We start from the raw sequence: 10,492 nt of genomic DNA, 5'->3' as shown, positions 1-10,492 counted from the left end.
ATATCACACACACACACATATAAGGGAAATTCAAATGCCCTCAATTATTGCGCCCATTACACTCTGGTTTAGGTGCACAAAGCACCTAAACCTGAATAAAGTAATGGGCGCGATCATGAAAAGACACCGTTTGGTTGCCCAAATGGGTCTCTTTGCACACATTTCAGCTTGTTTCCCCTGGGGGTAGCGAGCTGAAATAAACATGTCGCACCCGTTGGCAGCAACATTAGAATAGCTGCTGACGGGCAGTAAGATTAGCGACCCTAGTGGCCGACACAAACACCGGGCCCATCTAGGAGTGGCACTGCAGTGTCACGCAGGATGTCCCTTCCAAAAAACCCTCCCCAATCAGCACATGATGCAAAGAAAAAGAAAAGAAAAAAGAGGTGCAAGATGGAATTATCCTTGGGCCCTCCCACCCACCCTTATGTTGTATAAACAAAACAGGACATGCACACTTTAACCAACCCATCATTTCAGTGACAGGGTCTGCCACACGACTGTGACTGATATGACGGGTTGGTTTGGACCCCCCCCAAAAAAGAAGCAATTAATCTCTCCTTGCACAAACTGGCTCTACAGAGGCAAGATGTCCACCTCATCTTCACCCTCCGATATATCACCGTGTACATCCCCCTCCTCACAGATTATCAATTCGTCCCCACTGGAATCCACCATCTCAGCTCCCTGTGTACTTTGTGGAGGCAATTGCTGCTGGTCAATGTCTCCGCGGAGGAATTGATTATAATTCATTTTAATGAACATCATCTTCTCCACATTTTCTGGATGTAACCTCGTACGCCGATTGCTGACAAGGTGAGCGGCGGCACTAAACACTCTTTCGGAGTACACACTTGTGGGAGGGCAACTTAGGTAGAATAAAGCCAGTTTGTGCAAGGGCCTCCAAATTGCCTCTTTTTCCTGCCAGTATAAGTACGGACTGTGTGACGTGCCTACTTGGATGCGGTCACTCATATAATCCTCCACCATTCTATCAATGTTGAGAGAATCATATGCAGTGACAGTAGACGACATGTCCGTAATCGTTGTCAGGTCCTTCAGTCCGGACCAGATGTCAGCATCAGCAGTCGCTCCAGACTGCCCTGCATCACCGCCAGCGGGTGGGCTCGGAATTCTGAGCCTTTTCCTCGCACCCCCAGTTGCGGGAGAATGTGAAGGAGGAGATGTTGACAGGTCGCGTTCCGCTTGACTTGACAATTTTGTCACCAGCAGGTCTTTCAACCCCAGCAGACCTGTGTCTGCCGGAAAGAGAGATCCAAGGTAGGCTTTAAATCTAGGATCGAGCACGGTGGCCAAAATGTAGTGCTCTGATTTCAACAGATTGACCACCCGTGAATCCTTGTTAAGCGAATTAAGGGCTGCATCCACAAGTCCCACATGCCTAGCGGAATCGCTCCGTGTTAGCTCCTTCTTCAATGCCTCCAGCTTCTTCTGCAAAAGCCTGAAGAGGGGAATGACCTGACTCAGGCTGGCAGTGTCTGAACTGACTTCACGTGTGGCAAGTTCAAAGGGCATCAGAACCTTGCACAACGTTGAAATCATTCTCCACTGCACTTGAGACAGGTGCATTCCATCTCCTATATCGTGCTCAATTGTATAGGCTTGAATGGCCTTTTGCTGCTCCTCCAACCTCTGAAGCATATAGAGGGTTGAATTCCACCTCGTTACCACTTCTTGCTTCAGATGATGGCAGGGCAGGTTCAGTAGTTTTTGGTGGTGCTCCAGTCTTCTGTACGTGGTGCCTGTACGCCGAAAGTGTCCAGCAATTTTTCTGGCCACCGACAGCATCTCTTGCACGCCCCTGTCGTTTTTTAAAAAATTCTGCACCACCAAATTCAAGGTATGTGCAAAACATGGGACGTGCTGGAATTTGCCCATATTTAATGCACACACAATATTGCTGGCGTTGTCCGATGCCACAAATCCACAGGAGAGTCCAATTGGGGTAAGCCATTCCGCGATGATCTTCCTCAGTTGCCGTAAGAGGTTTTCAGCTGTGTGCGTATTCTGGAAAGCGGTGATACAAAGCGTAGCCTGCCTAGGAAAGAGTTGGCGTTTGCGAGATGCTGCTACTGGTGCCGCCGCTGCTGTTCTTGCGGCGGGAGTCCATACATCTACCCAGTGGGCTGTCACAGTCATATAGTCCTGACCCTGCCCTGCTCCACTTGTCCACATGTCCGTGGTTAAGTGGACATTGGGTACAACTGCATTTTTTAGGACACTGGTGAGTCTTTTTCTGACGTCCGTGTACATTCTCGGTATCGCCTGCCTAGAGAAGTGGAACCTAGATGGTATTTGGTAACGGGGGCACACTGCCTCAATAAATTGTCTAGTTCCCTGTGAACTAACGGCGGATACCGGACGCACGTCTAACACCAACATAGTTGTCAAGGACTCAGTTATCCGCTTTGCAGTAGGATGACTGCTGTGATATTTCATCTTCCTCGCAAAGGACTGTTGAACAGTCAATTGCTTACTGGAAGTAGAACAAGTGGGCTTACGACTTCCCCTCTGGGATGACCATCGACTCCCAGCGGCAACAACAGCAGCGCCAGCAGCAGTAGGCGTTACACGCAAGGATGCATCGGAGGAATCCCAGGCAGGAGAGGACTCGTCAGACTTGCCAGTGACATGGCCTGCAGGACTATTGGCATTCCTGGGGAAGGAGGAAATTGACACTGAGGGAGTTGGTGGGGTGGTTTGCGTGAGCTTGGTTACAAGAGGAAGGGATTTACTGGTCAGTGGACTGCTTCCGCTGTCACCCAAAGTTTTTGAACTTGTCACTGACTTATTATGAATGCGCTGCAGGTGACGTATAAGGGAGGATGTTCCGAGGTGGTTAACGTCCTTACCCCTACTTATTACAGCTTGACAAAGGGAACACACGGCTTGACACCTGTTGTCCGCATTTCTGGTGAAATACCTCCACACCGAAGAGCTGATTTTTTTGGTATTTTCACCTGGCATGTCAACGGCCATATTCCTCCCACGGACAACAGGTGTCTCCCCGGGTGCCTGACTTAAACAAACCACCTCACCATCAGAATCCTTCTGGTCAATTTCCTCCCCAGCGCCAGCAACACCCATATCCTCCTCATCCTGGTGTACTTCAACACTGACATCTTCAATCTGACTATCAGGAACTAGAGATGAGCGCCTGAAATTTTTCGGGTTTTGTGTTTTGGTTTTGGGTTCGGTTCCTCGGCCGTGTTTTGGGTTCGACCGCGTTTTGGCAAAACCTCACCGAATTTTTTTTGTCGGATTCGGGTGTGTTTTGGATTCGGGTGGTTTTTTCAAAAAACCCTAAAAAACATCTTAAAACATTGAATTTGGGGGTCATTTTGATCCCATAGTATTATTAACCTCAATAACCATAATTAACACTCATTTTCAGTCTATTCTGAACACCTTACACCTCACAATATTATTTTTAGTCCTAAAATTTGCACCGAGGTCGCTGGATGACTAAGCTCAGCGACCCTAGTGGCCGACACAAACACCGGGCCCATCTAGGAGTGGCACTGCAGTGTCACGCAGGATGTCCCTTCCAAAAAACCCTCCCCAAACAGCACATGACGCAAAGAAAAAAAGAGGCGCAATGAGGTAGCTGTGTGAGTAAGATTAGCGACCCTAGTGGCCGACACAAACACCGGGCCCATCTAGGAGTGGCACTGCAGTGTCACGCAGGATGTCCCTTCCAAAAAACCCTCCCCAAACAGCACATGACGCAAAGAAAAAAAGAGGCGCAATGAGGTAGCTGTGTGAGTAAGATTAGCGACCCTAGTGGCCGACACAAACACCTGGCCCATCTAGGAGTGGCACTGCAGTGTCACGCAGGATGTCCCTTCCAAAAAACCCTCCCCAAACAGCACATGACGCAAAGAAAAAAAGAGGCGCAATGAGGTAGCTGACTGTGTGAGAAAGATAAGCGACCCTAGTGGCCGACACAAACACCGGGCCCATCTAGGAGTGGCACTGCAGTGTCACGCAGGATGTCCCTTCCAAAAAACCCTCCCCAAACAGCACATGACGCAAAGAAAAATAAAAGAAAAAAGAGGTGCAAGATGGAATTATCCTTGGGCCCTTCCCACCCACCCTTATGTTGTATAAACAAAACAGGACATGCACACTTTAACCAACCCATCATTTCAGTGACAGGGTCTGCCACACGACTGTGACTGAAATGACGGGTTGGTTTGGACCCCCACCAAAAAAGAAGCAATTAATCTCTCCTTGCACAAACTGGCTCTACAGAGGCAAGATGTCCACCTCATCATCATCCTCCGATATATCACCGTGTACATCCCCCTCCTCACAGATTATCAATTCGTCCCCACTGGAATCCACCATGTCAGCTCCCTGTGTACTTTGTGGAGGCAATTGCTGCTGGTCAATGTCTCCGCGGAGGAATTGATTATAATTCATTTTAATGAACATCATCTTCTCCACATTTTCTGGATGTAACCTCGTACGCCGATTGCTGACAAGGTGAGCGGCGGCACTAAACACTCTTTCGGAGTACACACTTGTGGGAGGGCAACTTAGGTAGAATAAAGCCAGTTTGTGCAAGGGCCTCCAAATTGCCTCTTTTTCCTGCCAGTATAAGTACGGACTGTGTGACGTGCCTACTTGGATGCGGTCACTCATATAATCCTCCACCATTCTATCAATGGTGAGAGAATCATATGCAGTGACAGTAGACGACATGTCCGTAATGGTTGTCAGGTCCTTCAGTCCGGACCAGATGTCAGCATCAGCAGTCGCTCCAGACTGCCCTGCATCACCGCCAGCGGGTGGGCTCGGAATTCGGATTTGGGATTTCGAAGAATGCACAGTTCTTTGCTGTGCTGCTTTTGCCAGCTTGAGTCTTTTCATTTTTCTAGCGAGAGGCTGAGTGCTTCCATCCTCATGTGAAGCTGAACCACTAGCCATGAACATAGGCCAGGGCCTCAGCCGTTCCTTGCCACTCCGTGTGGTAAATGGCATATTGGCAAGTTTACGCTTCTCCTCCGACAATTTTATTTTAGGTTTTGGAGTCCTTTTTTTTCTGATATTTGGTGTTTTGGATTTGACATGCTCTGTACTATGACATTGGGCATCGGCCTTGGCAGACGACGTTGCTGGCATTTCATCGTCTCGGCCATGACTAGTGGCAGCAGCTTCAGCACGAGGTGGAAGTGGATCTTGATCTTTCCCTAATTTTGGAACCTCAACTTTTTTGTTCTCCATATTTTATAGGCAGAACTAAAAGGCACCTCAGGTAAACAATGGAGATGGATGGATTGGATACTAGTATACAATTATGGACGGACTGCCACGGTTAGGTGGTATAAAAAAACCACGGTTAGGTGGTATATAATACAATTATGGATGGATGGACGGACTGCCTGCCGAGTTCCGACACAGAGGTAGCCACAGCCGTGAACTACCGCACTGTACACTGGTTGATAAAGAGATAGTAGTATACTCGTAACAACTAGTATGACACTATGACGACGGTATAAAGAATGAAAAAAAAACCACGGTTAGGTGGTATATATTATAATAATAATACAATTATGGATGGACGGACTGCCTGCCGACTGCCGACACAGAGGTAGCCACAGCCGTGAACTACCGCACTGTACACTGGTTGATAAAGAGATAGTAGTATACTCGTAACAACTAGTATGACACTATGACGACGGTATAAAGAAAGAAAAAAAAATACCACGGTTAGGTGGTATATATTGTAATACAATTATGGATGGACGGACTGCCTGCCGAGTTCCGACTGCCGACACAGAGGTAGCCACAGCCGTGAACTACCGCACTGTACTGTGTCTGCTGCTAATATAGACTGGTTGATAAAGAGATAGTATACAATACATACAACAATATACTACTATACTGGTGGTCAGGCACTGGTCACCACTAGTCACACTGGCAGTGGCACTCCTGCAGCAAAAGTGTGCACTGTTTAATTTTAAATTAATATAATATTATGTACTCCTGGGGGCTCCTGCTATAACAACCTGCAGTGCTCCCCAGTCTCCCCCACAATTATTATAAGCTTTGCCTTTTATACATTGATGTGCAGCACACTGGGCTGAGCTGAGTGCACACAGACTGAGTCACACTGTGTGACTGGCTGCTGCTGTGTATCGTTTTTTTTCAGGCAGAGAACGGATATAGCAGAGAACGGATATATTATATTAAAATAAATAAAAGTTAACTAACAACAACTGCACTGGTCACTGTGGTAAACTCTGTCTGACTCTGCACAATCTCTCTCTCTCTTCTAATCTAATTTCTAATGGAGAGGACGCCAGCCACGTCCTCTCCCTATCAATCTCAATGCACGTGTGAAAATGGCGGCGACGCGCGGCTCCTTATATAGAATCCGAGTCTCGCGAGAATCCGACAGCGTCATGATGACGTTCGGGCGCGCTCGGGTTAACCGAGCAAGGCGGGAGGATCCGAGTCTGCTCGGACCCGTGAAAAAAACATGAAGTTCGTGCGGGTTCGGTTTCAGAGAAACCGAACCCGCTCATCTCTATCAGGAACTGGACTGCGGGTGCTCCTTCCAGCACTTGCAGGGGGCGTGCAAATGGTGGAAGGCGCATGCTCTTCACGTCCAGTGTTGGGAAGGTCAGGCATCGCAACCGACACAATTGGACTCTCCTTGTGGATTTGGGATTTCAAAGAACGCACAGTTCTTTGCGGTGCTTTTGCCAGCTTGAGTCTTTTCAGTTTTCTAGCGAGAGGCTGAGTGCTTCCATCCTCATGTGAAGCTGAACCACTAGCCATGAACATAGGCCAGGGCCTCAGCCGTTCCTTGCCACTCCGTGTGGTAAATGGCATATTGGCAAGTTTACGCTTCTCCTCCGACAATTTTATTTTAGGTTTTGGAGTCCTTTTTTTTCTGATATTTGGTGTTTTGGATTTGACATGCTCTGTACTATGACATTGGGCATCGGCCTTGGCAGACGACGTTGCTGGCATTTCATCGTCTCGGCCATGACTAGTGGCAGCAGCTTCAGCACGAGGTGGAAGTGGATCTTGATCTTTCCCTAATTTTGGAACCTCAACTTTTTTGTTCTCCATATTTTATAGGCAGAACTAAAAGGCACCTCAGGTAAACAATGGAGATGGATGGATTGGATACTAGTATACAATTATGGACGGACTGCCACGGTTAGGTGGTATAAAAAAACCACGGTTAGGTGGTATATATTGTAATACAATTATGGATGGACGGACTGCCTGCCGAGTGCCGACACAGAGGTAGCCACAGCCGTGAACTACCGCACTGTACACTGGTTGATAAAGAGATAGTAGTATACTCGTAACAACTAGTATGACTGACTATGACGGTATAAAGAATGAAAAAAAAACCACGGTTAGGTGGTATATATTGTAATACAATTATGGATGGACGGACTGCCTGCCGAGTTCCGACACAGAGGTAGCCACAGCCGTGAACTACCGCACTGTACACTGGTTGATAAAGAGATAGTAGTATACTCGTAACAACTAGTATGACTGACTATGACGGTATAAAGAATGAAAAAAAAACCACGGTTAGGTGGTATATATTATAATACAATTATGGATGGACGGACTGCCTGCCGACTGCCGACACAGAGGTAGCCACAGCCGTGAACTACCGCACTGTACACTGGTTGATAAAGAGATAGTAGTATACTCGTAACAACTAGTATGACACTATGACGGTATAAAGAATGAAAAAAAAACCACGGTTAGGTGGTATATATTATAATAATACAATTATGGATGGACGGACTGCCTGCCGAGTTCCGACACAGAGGTAGCCACAGCCGTGAACTACCGCACTGTACACTGGTTGATAAAGAAATAGTAGTATACTCGTAACAACTAGTATGACTGACTATGACGGTATAAAGAATGAAAAAAAAACCACGGTTAGGTGGTATATATTGTAATACAATTATGGATGGACGGACTGCCTGCCGAGTTCCGACACAGAGGTAGCCACAGCCGTGAACTACCGCACTGTACACTGGTTGATAAAGAGATAGTAGTATACTCGTAACAACTAGTATGACTGACTATGACGGTATAAAGAATGAAAAAAAAACCACGGTTAGGTGGTATATATTATAATACAATTATGGATGGACGGACTGCCTGCCGACTGCCGACACAGAGGTAGCCACAGCCGTGAACTACCGCACTGTACACTGGTTGATAAAGAGATAGTAGTATACTCGTAACAACTAGTATGACACTATGACGGTATAAAGAATGAAAAAAAAACCACGGTTAGGTGGTATATATTATAATAATACAATTATGGATGGACGGACTGCCTGCCGAGTTCCGACACAGAGGTAGCCACAGCCGTGAACTACCGCACTGTACACTGGTTGATAAAGAGATAGTAGTATACTCGTAACAACTAGTATGACTGACTATGACGGTATAAAGAATGAAAAAAAAACCACGGTTAGGTGGTATATATTGTAATACAATTATGGATGGACGGACTGCCTGCCGAGTTCCGACACAGAGGTAGCCACAGCCGTGAACTACCGCACTGTACACTGGTTGATAAAGAGATAGTAGTATACTCGTAACAACTAGTATGACTGACTATGACGGTATAAAGAATGAAAAAAAAACCACGGTTAGGTGGTATATATTGTAATACAATTATGGATGGACGGACTGCCTGCCGAGTTCCGACACAGAGGTAGCCACAGCCGTGAACTACCGCACTGTACACTGGTTGATAAAGAGATAGTAGTATACTCGTAACAACTAGTATGACTGACTATGACGGTATAAAGAATGAAAAAAAAACCACGGTTAGGTGGTATATATTATAATACAATTATGGATGGACGGACTGCCTGCCGACTGCCGACACAGAGGTAGCCACAGCCGTGAACTACCGCACTGTACACTGGTTGATAAAGAGATAGTAGTATACTCGTAACAACTAGTATGACACTATGACGGTATAAAGAATGAAAAAAAAACCACGGTTAGGTTGTGCTGCCTCAGTTGAATCTCCTTTACTTGACAGAGATGTGCCTGAGCAGCGGCCCTCCCCAGCCCTATCCCAAATCATACTTATTTTGCATAGGAGATACCATGGTCATGAAGATTGTTCTCCCAGGGTGAGGTTCATTCATTGCATTCTGGGTATGCTGACCCCTGTGATTTCCCCAAATGTGGGAAACTCGACTGCATTATTTGTGGTAGTGGGGGACTGTTTTTGTGCTTTCCTCTGGTCAGCTCTGGTAAAAGCCAGATTTCTGTGTCTCAGATCTTCCTCTAGCCTTGTTCTTCTTTCGAGAGTTCTCTTGTGCTGCCTCAGTTGGATCTCCTTCACTTGACAGGGGGGTGCCCGAGCAGCGACCCTCCTCAGCTCTTGCCCAACTCCTACTTACCTGCCAGGTATGATCAGGAAGGTGCTTCTCCCAGGGCAAGGCTCACCCATTGCACTCTGGGTGTGCTGCATCTGCGATTTCCCCAAATGTGGGACACTTGACTGCATAATTTGTGTTTCCTCTGGTCGGCTCTCATATAATTCAGATCTCTTTGTCTCAGGTCTCTAATGCTAATGGCTGATTAGAATAAATGCCGTGCAGCTGCCTTGCTGCACGGCCAGAGAGCAGGTGAATATCTTAATTTCCTAAAGCCTAGCAACGGGGAATGCGGTCCGCCAGTGGCGTCCCCGTTGCTAGGGTCCGTGCGGCTCAGCGCGCCCGGCGTCTAGCGTTGCTAGGGAGCCGGCGGCTGTACGTGCACGGCATCTCTAGTTGCTAGGCGCCGGGCCGCGCAGACCATCAAGCGGACCCCGGCGCCAAACAGTACCCCCCCCTTGAGGAGGGGTCAAGGAACCCCTAAAGCCAGGTTTCTGAGGAAATTCCCGAAAAAATGCCCTCTTGAGCCTCGGGGCATGAAGATCCTTATCCAGGACCCAAGACCTTTCCTCCGGACCATAGCCTTTCCAGTGAACCAGAAAATACAGCCGATCCCGGGACAATTTGGAATCGAGAACCTTCTCTACCAAGAACTCCTGTTGTCCCTGTACATCTACTGGAGATCTACCCTGAGAGATCTTCCGAGGAAATCTACTGGAAGAAACGTATTGTTTCAACAGGGAACAATGAAACGTATTTCCAATCCGGAGAGATCTTGGTAAACGTAACCGAAAGGCAACTGGGTTGACTCTTTTAATAATAAGAAATGGCCCAATAAATTTGGGTCCCAGTCTAGCTGAGGATTGTCGAAGCCTGATGTTGCGAGTCGACAACCACACCCTATCTCCCACCTTAAAAGTGCAAGGACGTCGGAGCCTGTCAGAAAATTTCTTCTCTCGAAAGGCCGCTTTTCTGAGAGCAAGGTGCACCTTTTTCCAAATGGCTCTGAGATGGGAGGTTAAGGTAAGCGAGGAGACTGAGGAATGATGAAAAAAAGAATTAGCTCTGGGGTGAAA

The 10,492-nt window shown here is 47.2% G+C and overlaps 1 non-coding gene and 1 pseudogene across 1 annotated transcript; both read left to right on the top strand.

Annotated features, from left to right (window-relative positions):
- Nucleotides 1–9,116: 9,116 nt before the first annotated feature.
- LOC135043025 (U1 spliceosomal RNA) lies at nucleotides 9,117–9,280 on the top strand. The gene has a single exon (XR_010236051.1). It is a non-coding gene; the product is annotated as a U1 spliceosomal RNA (small nuclear RNA).
- A 152-nt stretch (nucleotides 9,281–9,432) lies between these two features.
- LOC135043026 (U1 spliceosomal RNA) lies at nucleotides 9,433–9,587 on the top strand (annotated as a pseudogene).
- Nucleotides 9,588–10,492: the final 905 nt, after the last annotated feature.

Source organism: Pseudophryne corroboree, unplaced genomic scaffold (assembly GCF_028390025.1).
Source record: "Pseudophryne corroboree isolate aPseCor3 unplaced genomic scaffold, aPseCor3.hap2 scaffold_846, whole genome shotgun sequence".
Taxonomy (NCBI): domain Eukaryota; kingdom Metazoa; phylum Chordata; class Amphibia; order Anura; family Myobatrachidae; genus Pseudophryne; species Pseudophryne corroboree.
Note: the sequence above shows the minus strand (reverse complement) of the source record. Positions and strands in the feature narration are given on the sequence as shown.